Source organism: Aegilops tauschii, chromosome 4 (genome assembly GCF_002575655.3).
Source record: "Aegilops tauschii subsp. strangulata cultivar AL8/78 chromosome 4, Aet v6.0, whole genome shotgun sequence".
Classification (NCBI taxonomy): Eukaryota; Viridiplantae; Streptophyta; class Magnoliopsida; order Poales; family Poaceae; genus Aegilops; species Aegilops tauschii.
Window position 1 is genome coordinate 476,947,616 of NC_053038.3, and position 11,356 is coordinate 476,958,971.

Genomic DNA, 11,356 nt, shown 5'->3' on the forward strand with positions numbered 1-11,356 from the left:
TCATACAAGACACTCCAAGCAAAACACATATCATGTGGTGAATAACAATATAGCTCCAAGTAAAGTTACCGATGGAAGTACACGAAAGAGGGGATGCCTTCCGGGGCATCCCCAAGCTTTGGCTTTTAGGTTTCCTTAGATTATCTTGGGGGTGCCATGGGCATCCCCAAGCTTAGTCTCTTGCCACTCCTTGTTCCATAATCCATCAAATCTTTCACCCAAAACTTGAAAACTTCACAACACAAAACTCAGCAGAAAATCTCGTGAGCTCCGTTAGCGAAAGAAAACAAAAGACCACTTCAAGGTACTGTAATGAACTCATTATTTATTTATATTGGTGTTAAACCTACTGTATTCAAACTTATATATGGTTTATAAACTCTTTTACTAGCCATAGATTCATCAAAATAGGCAAGCAACACATGAAAAATAGAATCTGTCAAAAACAGAACAGTCTGTAGTAATCTGTAACTAACGCAAACTTCTGAAACTCCAAAACATCAGCCAAAATAGGAAGACCTAGAAAATTTGTTTATTGATCAGCATCAATTGGAATCAATATTTTATCACGTTCTGGTGGTTTTTCACAATTATTTTCGTGAACAGAAAGTTTCTGGAATTTTCTGCAAGATCAAATAACTATCATCCAAGAAGATCCTATAGGTTTAACTTGGCACAAACACTAATTAAAACATAAAAACACATCTAACCAGAGGCTAGAACATATATTTATTCCTAAACAGAAGCAAAAAGCAACAAACTAAAAATAAAATTGGGTTGCCTCCCAACAAGCGCTATCGTTTAACGGCCCTAGCTAGGCATAAAAGCAAGGATAGATCTAGGTAGTGCCATAGTAATAGGATAGATCATTAAAACTCATTTCATATTCTCTACGTTCAGCAGCAAGTTTCCTTTGAGGCAAGAAAAAGTAATCAAAAGGGCTAAATTTAATGGGACAAAAGTCCCCAAGATCAATTTTAGGAGGTATAGGTTCCTCCTTCGGCCCTTCATATTGCACAACCAATTCATCATTATAAGCATTCTTTTGACAGAACTTTGTGAGCCTATACTCGAGAGAATATCCGAGCTCGTTATTTCGAATAGCCAAATCATCATTAAGTTCAGAAATTCTATCAACTAGAACATTGGTAGGGTCCTTTTTTCTAAGGTTTTCATTGAAAGCAACATAGTCTAGAGATTGAGATCGCATTATTTCTTCTTGATCAAAGAGGATAGCCTCTATGGGAGGACAGCCAGCGTCCACCCTATAATGCGCAAAGATTTCCTTGGCCTCTTTTATTATATATCTGAACTCATGAGCCAAAAAGATAGTAGCGGCACGCTTAACAGAAGAATGCTCTATATTAGAAAATTCTAGGAAAATCCTTTGTATGCAAGGGTGCAAGTGCATAAATTGCCTTTCAAGTTCAACTATAAGCATGGCAATAGCGTCAGCAAGACTACTAGTTCTGTGAAGAATGGAACTGCTCATAGAAGGCAAAGCACCGGCACAAGTAAAGAAATCTTGAATAACCCCTTTTCCAATAATATTACCACTACCAATTCGAAATTTTTTTGTATGCAAGGTAGGGGGTTCTTCAGTAGGAGCATCAGAATTTTCCATGATATTATTATTGTCCATATCGACAATAATTTCCCCAATTTCAGACATAACGGCAGAAAGAGCGAGGGGCAAAAAGGAAAGAAGAAGGTGAACGGAAAAGAGGGGGCGAATAAAACGGCAAGGGTGAAGTGGGGGAGAGGAAAACGAGAGGCAAATGGCAAATAATGTAATGTGGGAGATAAGGGTTTGTGATGGGTACTTGGTATGTTGACTTTTGCGTAGACCTCCCCGGCAACGGTGCCAGAAATCCTTCTTGCTACCTCTTGAGCACTGCGTTGGTTTTCCCTTGAAGAGGAAAGGGTGATGCAGCAAAGTAGCGTATGTATTTCCCTCAGTTTTTGAGAACCAAGGTATCAATCCAGTAGGAGGCTACACACGAGTCCCTCGCACCTACACAAACAAATAAATCCTCGCAACCAACGCGATAAGGGGTTGTCAATCCCTACACGGTCACTTACGAGAGTGAGATCTGATAGATATGATAAGATAATATTTTTGGTATTTTTATGATAAAGATGCAAAGTAAAACAAAGGTAATAAAAATAGCTAAGTGTTGGAAGATTAATATGATGGAAAATAGACCCGGGGGCCATAGGTTTCACTAGTGGCTTCTCTCGAGAGCATAAGTATTTACGGTGGGTGAACAAATTACTGTTGAGCAATTGAAAGAATTGAGCATAGTTATGAGAATATCTAGGCATGATCATGTATATAGGCATCACGTCCGAAACAAGTAGACCGACTCCAGCGAGCATCTACTACTATTACTCCACACATCGACCGCTATCCAGCATGCATCTAGAGTCTTAAGTTCATAAGAACAGAGTAACGCTTTAAGCAAGATGACATGATGTAGAGGGATAAACTCATGCAATATGATATAAACCCCATCTTGTTATCCTCGATGGCAACAATACAATACGTGCCTTGCTGCCCCTACTGTCACTGGGAAAGGACACCGCAAGATTGAACCCAAAGGTAAGCACTTCTCCCATTGCAAGAAAGATCAATCTAGTAGGCCAAACCAAACTGATAATTCGAAGAGACTTGCAAAGATAACCAATCATACATAAAAGAATTCAGAAGATTCAAATATTGTTCATAGATAAACTTGATCATAAACCCACAATTCATCGGTCTCAACAAACACACCGCAAAAGAAGATTACATCGAATAGATCTCCATGAGAGAGGGGGAGAACATTGTATTGAGATCCAAAAAGAAAGAAGAAGCCATCTAGCTAATAACTATGGACCCGAAGGTCTGAGGTAAACTACTCACACTTCATCGGAGGGGCTATGGTGTTGATGTAGAAGCCCTCCGTGATTGATGCCCCCTCCGGCGGAGCTCCGGAACAGGCCCCAAGATGGGATCTCACGGGTACAGAAGGTTGCGGCGGTGGCATTAGGTTTTTGGCTCCGTATCTGATCGTTTCGGGGTACGTAGGTATATATAGGACGAAGGAGTACGTCGGTGGAGCAACGTGGGGCTCACGAGGGTGGAGGGCGCGCCCAGGGGGGTAGGCGCGCCCCCTACCTTGTGGCTTCCTGGTAGCTTTCTTGACGTAGGGTCCAAGTCCTCTGGATCATGTTCGTTCCGAAAATCACGTTCCCGAAGGTTTCATTCCGTTTGGACTCCGTTTGATATTCTTTTTCTGCGAAACTCTGAAATAGGCAAAACAACAGCAATTCTGGGCTGGGCCTCCGGTTAATAGGTTAGTCCCAAAAATAATATAAAAGTGTATAATAAAGCCCAATAATGTCCAAAACAGAAGATAATATAGCATGGAGCAATCAAAAATTATAGATACGTTGGAGAAGTATCAAGGCCTCGGCATCCGAACAGTCGACAATTTGGTTCTTTTTAGTTAGGAACCGAGTCCAGAATTTCCTGGCTGATTCCCCTGGCTGTTAGGTTATGTGACTCAAGTCATCGGCATCCGGTGGTCGCACATAAGTGCCCTGGAAGTTGTCAAGGAATGCGTCCTCCAAATTCTCCCAACTGCCAATGGAGTTTGTCGGCAGGCTATTGAGCCAATGCCGAGCGGGTCCTTTGAGTTTTAACGGGAGGTACTTGATGGCATGTAGATCGTCACCGCGGGCCATGTGGATGTGGAGAGGAAATCTTCAATCCATACCGCGGGGTCTGTTGTAGCATCATATGATTCAATGTTCACGGGTTTAAAACCTTCCGGGAATTCGTGATCCATTACTTCATCAGTGAAGCATAGGGGGTGTGCGGCGCCTCTGTGCCGGGCTATATCACGACGCAGTTCATACGAGTATTGTCTGCTGTATTCGGCCCGGCCGGATTTGCTTTTAGTATATCCGGCGTGACGGTCGTCGTCACGCGTTGGGGCGCGCCCCCGTGATCCGTAGATCGATCTTGCATGTCCTGCTTTGTTTTCCAATACGTCTCACAGGTCCTGCGTGTTACCCCGGGCCTTGGTATATTTGTTTAACTGGCGACGGGGTGCGGGCTAGACTTCGGCCTGACATGCCGCTTTGTCTCGGCCACGAGGTGGCCGGTCAGCCGCATCATACGCTGGAAGTGTAGGCTTTAATGCTTCTTCCTCGAGTTGGGGTAGCAACCTGCACTTTGGGTAACTTTTGGTTGGGCGCCCGAGTTCGTATTCCTCGGTCGCCAGGACCTCAGTCCATCTATCCGCTAGCAGATCTTGGTCAGCTTGAAGCTGTTGTTGCTTTTTCTTCAGGCTTTTTGCTGTGGCTATAAGCCGGCGCTTGAAGCACTCCTGTTCGACGGGATCCTCAGGCACGATAAATTCTTCGTCGCCGAGGCTCACCTCGTCTTCGGAGAGAGGCATGTAATTGTCATCCTCTGATTCTCCGTCTGCTGCCTGTTCCTTAGGGCTAGCTTGCCCATACTCCCGCTCGAGGCCTGGCTGGAGGGGATTGTCTTCATCTTCGGCACTATCTGCAACGTTATTGTCTCTTGTGCCGGTATCACCGCTTTTGCTATGGCGGGGCTTAGAGCGGCGCCGTTGACGCCGGTGCTTGGATTGCTTCTCAAGGGGATTATCCTCTGTTGCCTTATTGCCATCGCTTTCTTTGGGGGTGTCCACCATGTATATATCATACGATGAGGTGGCAGTCCAGCGCCCTGTGGGCGGTGGTTCATGTTCTTCTCCTACATCGTCGTCCATACCGTCGATGTCTTCGAAGACGAAATCAAGCATGTCGGTTAAGTCATCGACATTGGCTATTAAGTGGGTGGTGGGTGGGGAACGAATTTCCTCGCCGTCCGTTTCCCACTCAAGCCGGACATAGTTCGGCCAAGGGCCTTCTGACAAGGAGAGAGACCTTAATGAATTCAGCACGTCGCCCAGGGGCGAGTGCTGAAAGATATCCGCGGAGGAAAACTCCATAATCGGCGCCCAATCAGATTCGATAGGCACGGACGCAGGCGGTTCGGAGCCCGTGGCCGGGGACGAATCCAAGGGTCCGGCAACACAGGTCTCGTAGGAGGTGAAGTCAGTATTCGGCTCTATCGCCGCTGAGTGTGTGGCCTCCATGGCGGGGTCCATCCACCCATCCTCGGACGGTGCGATCTGCTCCGGATCGAGGGCCAGAGTTGCCACAGGGGTGATCTCCCGAACACTGTCCGGCGGCAGAGCTAAGTCATGCTCGTCGTGACTGTGCGCCGCACCTGACACGGGCTCGAATCCGTTGAAGATCAAGTCTCCGCGGATGTCGGCAATATAGTTTAAGTTTCCAAACCTGACCTGACGGCCAGGGGCGTAGCTCTCGATCTGCTCCAGATGGGCAAGCGAGTTGGCCCGCGGTGCGAAGCCGCCGAATATGAAGATCTGTCCGGGGGGAAAAACCTCACCCTGGATCGCATCGTTGTCGATGATCGAAGGAGCCATCAAGCCTTATGGTGACGGCATAGTGCAACTCTCAATGAAAGCACCAATGTCGGTGTCAAAACCGGCGGATCTCGGGTAGGGGGTCCCGAACTGTGCGTCTAAGGCGGATGGTAACAGGAGGCGGGGGACACAATGTTTACCCAGGTTCGGGCCCTCTCGATGGAGGTAATACCCTACTTCTTGCTTGATTGATCTTGATGATATGAGTATTACAAGAGTTGATCTACCACGAGATCGTAGAGGCTAAACCCTAGAAGCTAGCCTATGATTATGATTGTTCTTGTCCTACGGACTAAACCCTCCGGTTTATATAGACACCGGAGGGGGCTAGGTTTACACACAGTCGGTTACAAGGGAGGAGATCTACATATCCGAATTGCCAAGCTTGCCTTCCACGCAAAGGAGAGTCCCATTCGGACACGGGACGAAGTCTTCAATCTTGTATCTTCATAGTCCAACAGTCTGACCAAAGCATATAGTCCGGCTGTCCGAGAACCCCCTAATCCAGGACTCCCTCAGACGTCACTGGAGGAGGCGCGGAAGACGGGCTCCGACTCCTCGGATTCAGATGAGGAATGGGACACCGGCGACGAGCTCCGCATCCAGGCCCTGGAGCGCACCATGTTGGAGCAGCCTCTCGACTACGATTCCCATGTTCAGGTACTACGGTCCGCCGCATTCTCTCTAGATTATATGTCTGCACCAATGTCAGCAAGCATATGTTGCCTCGCTGCCATTGCTCTTTTGCGTATGAGCGTTGGGAGAGTCCCTGATATATGGATATAGATGATCAAAAAGAGTCCAGAGAAGTCATCTCAATTCTTTCAGAAAATTAAAATTAATCTTGCCACTTGAAACTTGGTTAGAGTGATATTTCTAACTTTGCCATCTGCACGTATGTATGATTATGGTATCCCATAATTAGCACCATGGAGTGGAGCTTCCTCTGTCTGGGACGCCGGTGATGTGCTCATCAAGGTCCGCTGATCCTTTCGCCTCCAGTCCCATTCCCAGTCCCAGGATAAGCAACATCATCAAGGTCCTATCCTCTCTCTTTTTATCCTGGTACTGTATCTCATTGGACTTGTTCATGTGTCAGACTATTGTACTCGTCAGCATGCAATTACTTGCAATGAGACTCGGCATAATTACACATACATAACCCATCTTGAGCAATTGAGGGTACTAAAACACAGTCAGGCCATTTCTTTGTAACAACAGAAAATCTTTGATTTCAGTGATGTTGGATTCTAGAAGCAAGCTAGACAATATGTTCGATCAACTGATGTTTGTGTAGGTTCGTGGTAGAACTGATGGCCACTCACACTGATAGTACAGGGTTGCAAGCCTCTGAAAGGCAGCAAGTAATCTGGTTCGCACTCCCATCCTATGTAGGTCGATGGTGAAAGTACATGTAGTCCCCATGTGTGGTTTTGGTAATTAACTAATGACAATCCTTATGGACTAATGTTTGCATTGAGATATGCATTTGAAGGTTAGTCCCAATGGAAAATGATTGAAGAATAATGGAAGACAACTCCTTTGAACCAACAATTACATCGAGATGATCAAAATGAAGTTCATTGGAGTATCTTAAGGGTTGCCATGCTTAGGGCTATGGTTTGAGCCATAATGGATCAAGAACTTAAAATGATGATTTGAATGATGAATTCTAGGAGTGGCTCAAAGATATGATCATAGTGGACTCATGTGTTGAGTCATGATTGATCAAGTATTCAAGCAAGCTATTCAAGTGAAGAATTCAATATACCCTTCCAGACGTCAAGATTGAGCATGGAGTAGAGATATCGGTTGACCAAGATGAAGCTCTAAGATTGAACTCTAAATGGTCAACACACGAGCGCAAATGATGCACCACATAAGATCTTGTGGGTTAGGTGATTCTCATGGGCTCACATCGAGACAGAGATTTCAAGTGTCTATGAGAGGATGACATCAAGTGTTGGTGATCATGGTTGATATGGCAATTTCAAGATAACCATCCCGAGGGATTACATGCTTGAAGCTTGTGGATGATCACATGATGGACAAGTGAAGATAAATACAAAGCAAAACTTCCCATCTTGTGTATGGGGGAGCTACTTGAAGACTTCACCAATGTCTTGCCTTCAACTTGAGCCAAGAAGGAACATCAACATCAAGCTCAAGTGAAAGGCTTGAGTCAAAGGTATTAGTTCCTTTGGCGTTAGTGTTGTGGAGAGATGACCACCGAAGAAACATATACACTCAAGAATGGATTCTCGATAGATATGTAGTATAGCTCTTTTATGTTTCTTGAGTTATAGGGATCCCGCACTATTAAGAGGGTATCAAAGGGGTTAGTGATAGATTTGCTCACGTCAACATCCTCTATTTCTACTTCCTCACATCATATTCCAACATAGGCATATTTCACTCCTATCCAATACAAATACAATATGCCTATACATCTACCAAAGTAAATCCATAGCCAAATAGGTTCCCCAAAGTATATGATCTTACCTTTCCATACTTTGCACCCTCCATTTTGGTTTATCTTGGGTGGTTCTCTATGTGAGGACCTGGATCTTTTCCATAGCTTCAAAACGTGCCCAAGATCATCAAAATCGGAGTCCGAATGTGAAAGTTATGCATGTTTTACTTTTGGGGCGGCTGCAGTTTTTGTGTTGGCTGGATGTCCGGGCTTTTCCCCGGATGTCTGGCCACTGCTATCCAGAGGGCGTCTGATTTGTGTGAAATCGCCGGATGTCCGGCTCCTGGCTCGGATGTCCGGCCGTAGATGTCCAGAAACCTTACCGAAATGTTGTTTGTATACGCCGGATGTCCGACACTTGGACGGATGTCCGGGGCCCCAAGTTTGGCCAGATGTCCGGGCCCTATAACCTGTTTTTCTGCATTCGTGTGTGCACACTTCACAGCGGCCGGATATCCGGCCCCAGGCCCGGATGTCCGGCCCGGCACAACCACTTACACTCCAACGGCCATATTTGCACTACCACTATATACATCCCTCTACCCATCCGGTAGAGGGTTGACCACTTCATCCCAAATCGCCCCAAGAACGCAAGTGGCTCCCTCTCACTCTTCCACACCAAATCCTAGATCCCGGAAGCATTTGTGAGAGTTCTTGAGAGTTGTTCCAATCAAAAGATAGATCCACTGCCTCTCCCTCTTGTGACCAAAGGAATTCGTGATTTGAGCAAGTCTTGAGCATTTCCCCCTTTGTTCTTGTTACTCTTGGAGGTTGGAGACTCCTAGGCGGTAGGAGTGCTCCGGTGAGGAATCAACTTGTGATTTGTCCCCCGAAAAGTTTGTAATGGTTTGGAGGCCGCCTCAAGGTCTACCACTAGTGGTTGGGAATCGCCTTCGTGGTGATATCTCAAGGGGAGAATAGGGTGAGCCTTTGTGGCATTGGTGTGCCTTTGTGGTAACATCCATCCCTCCAACGGTGACTAGCTTCTCTCTAAGGAAGTGAAAATCGGGATACATCCTCCTCTCCGTGTCTTCGGTTATTTCTAACCCTAGCCACTACTTGTGGTTTACTTTGGTCTCTTGACCTTGCATTCACTATATCTTGTTGTCCTCATTATATTGTGTTGGTTACCATATCGTAGAGATCATTTAGGCAAACACTTTATAGTCTGCAATTCATACTTGCTACTATTGTTCTATCTTGTGCTTAGTGTGAATTGCTAGCTTGTAACATTCATTTCCATATCTTGTGACATAATTTGTGTAAGCTTGTATTGCTTACTTGTGGTTGTGTGTATTATTCATTTACATATCTTGTGATATACATTGAGTAAGTTTGTGTAACTTACTTGTGCTTACTCATAGCCTCGTTGTTCTCATCTTGTTTATCCTAAGTTGTTGGTGCACTTAGTGAGCCTAGTATATTTAGGATTTGTGCTTCAAAAGTATCCGCTTAATTTATTTCCGCATTAGGATATAGCCAAATCCGTAAAAGATTTTAGGCAACATCATGGTCCTTTCAATTGGTATCAGAGCCCGGTCTCTCCTTATTAGGCTTCACCGCCTAGAGAGTAACGATGTCGACTAGTGAACTAGTGCACGATGACACATTTTGTTTTAATGGCACAAATTACATTATGTGGAGATTACGCATGCTTTGTCACTTTCGGGCCATGGGTCCAAATGCTTTGCGGATTGTTGTTGTAGGGGATTCAAATCTAAAGGATGGACAATCTCCATCACTTGAGGATATGCATCTTGATAGTCAAGTTTTGAGTGCCATTCACCAAGCTATATCCTTCGAAGTGTTTAAGGAAATCTTGACTTGCAAGTCGGATCATGAGGCTTGGACCAAACTTGAAGATATACATGGTGGGTCCAATCTTGATGAAGACAATATTCTTTTCGGGGAGTTAATGGAGGAGTTCTCCACATTTTTAAATCATTAAGAACTCTCTATTCCACCTCCAATTACTTGGACACTTCAATATCTTCCACTTCACCATCATGTTGCATGCCACAAGGTAATGACATGGTGAGTGAAGAAATATCTTGTGATGATGGTGGTAAGCTCATTTCTGATGATATGCTTGATCTCCCATGTTGCCATGATAGAAATGCCTTGGTTTCCTCTAGTTGTTCTATGACTAACCATGTAGAGGAAATCAAGAAAGATGAGGCATGCTTGATTGATGAAGAACCCTCTTCTCCAAAAGAATCATCATCAACCCCCTTTGTTCACATGTGCCTCATGGCAAGAGGTAATGACGAGGTATCATCTTCTCTTAGTGATAATGATGATAGTTGTAATGAGGATGATGATGATGACTTGACTCAAAATCTCTATGAGATTGGGAAAACTCTTCATAGAGCTAAAAATAACACTTATAAAAGGTTCCAAGATGTTCTTGCTTGCTTTGAAAAACGTAATGACTTATTTCTTAACGAGCAAGCGAAAAGTGAACATCTTGAACATGAACTTTCTAAGGCTCATCAATGTCTTAGTGACATGAGGTCTTTAAAAGAAGATATTGAAGTTACTCATTGTATACTTAAAGAGGATTTTGAGTACCTTGACTACAAGAATGTCAAAGGAGTGCTCACCAAACTCTCTAAGTCTCATGAAGAACTTCAAGCTACTCATGAGGAGTCTCTAGTTTCTACATGCTCCTCTCATATTGATAATGATGCTTGTGCTACTAACTCTATCTTGTGTGAAGCATCGATATTGAAAGAAAATGTTGATCTAAGGACTCTACTTGATTTTCTAACTAGCAATTATGGGAACTGGAAGAAAGTCATAAAAAGCTCTCAAGCACTCATAAGGATCTTCTAATCTCTCATGATGGGTTAAAGTTATCTCATAAGGCTATGGTCACCAAGGTAAAATCATGTGAGTCTCATGTGGATATTAGCACATCTTCTACTCGAAATGCCTTATTGCCATGTGCTAGTCCTTGCAATTCCTATATACATGATATTGGTACACCTATGATGAATTGCTCACCATGCCTTGTTGCTCTAACAATGAAGCATCTACTTCCTCTAGTTCTTTTGTTAATACTAACCTTATTGAGGAAAATAAAGATCTCAAGGCCCAAGTCACTGGTTCGAAGAAAGACTTGGAAAAATGTTGTGGTAATATATTCAGTGTGCAAAAGAACCCTCAAGACAAAATAGGACTTGATTTCATCTCCAATAAGAAGAAGTCCAAGAACAAGAAGAAGAGACAAGATCAAGTCAAGAATTCGGCCAACATTACTTGCTTCAAGTGCAAGAATGTTGGACACCATGTGAGATCTTGTCCATTGAAGAAGAAGGCTTCAAGTGTGAAGCATCAAGGGAAGTGGCCTCAAGTTCAATCTCAAGATAAT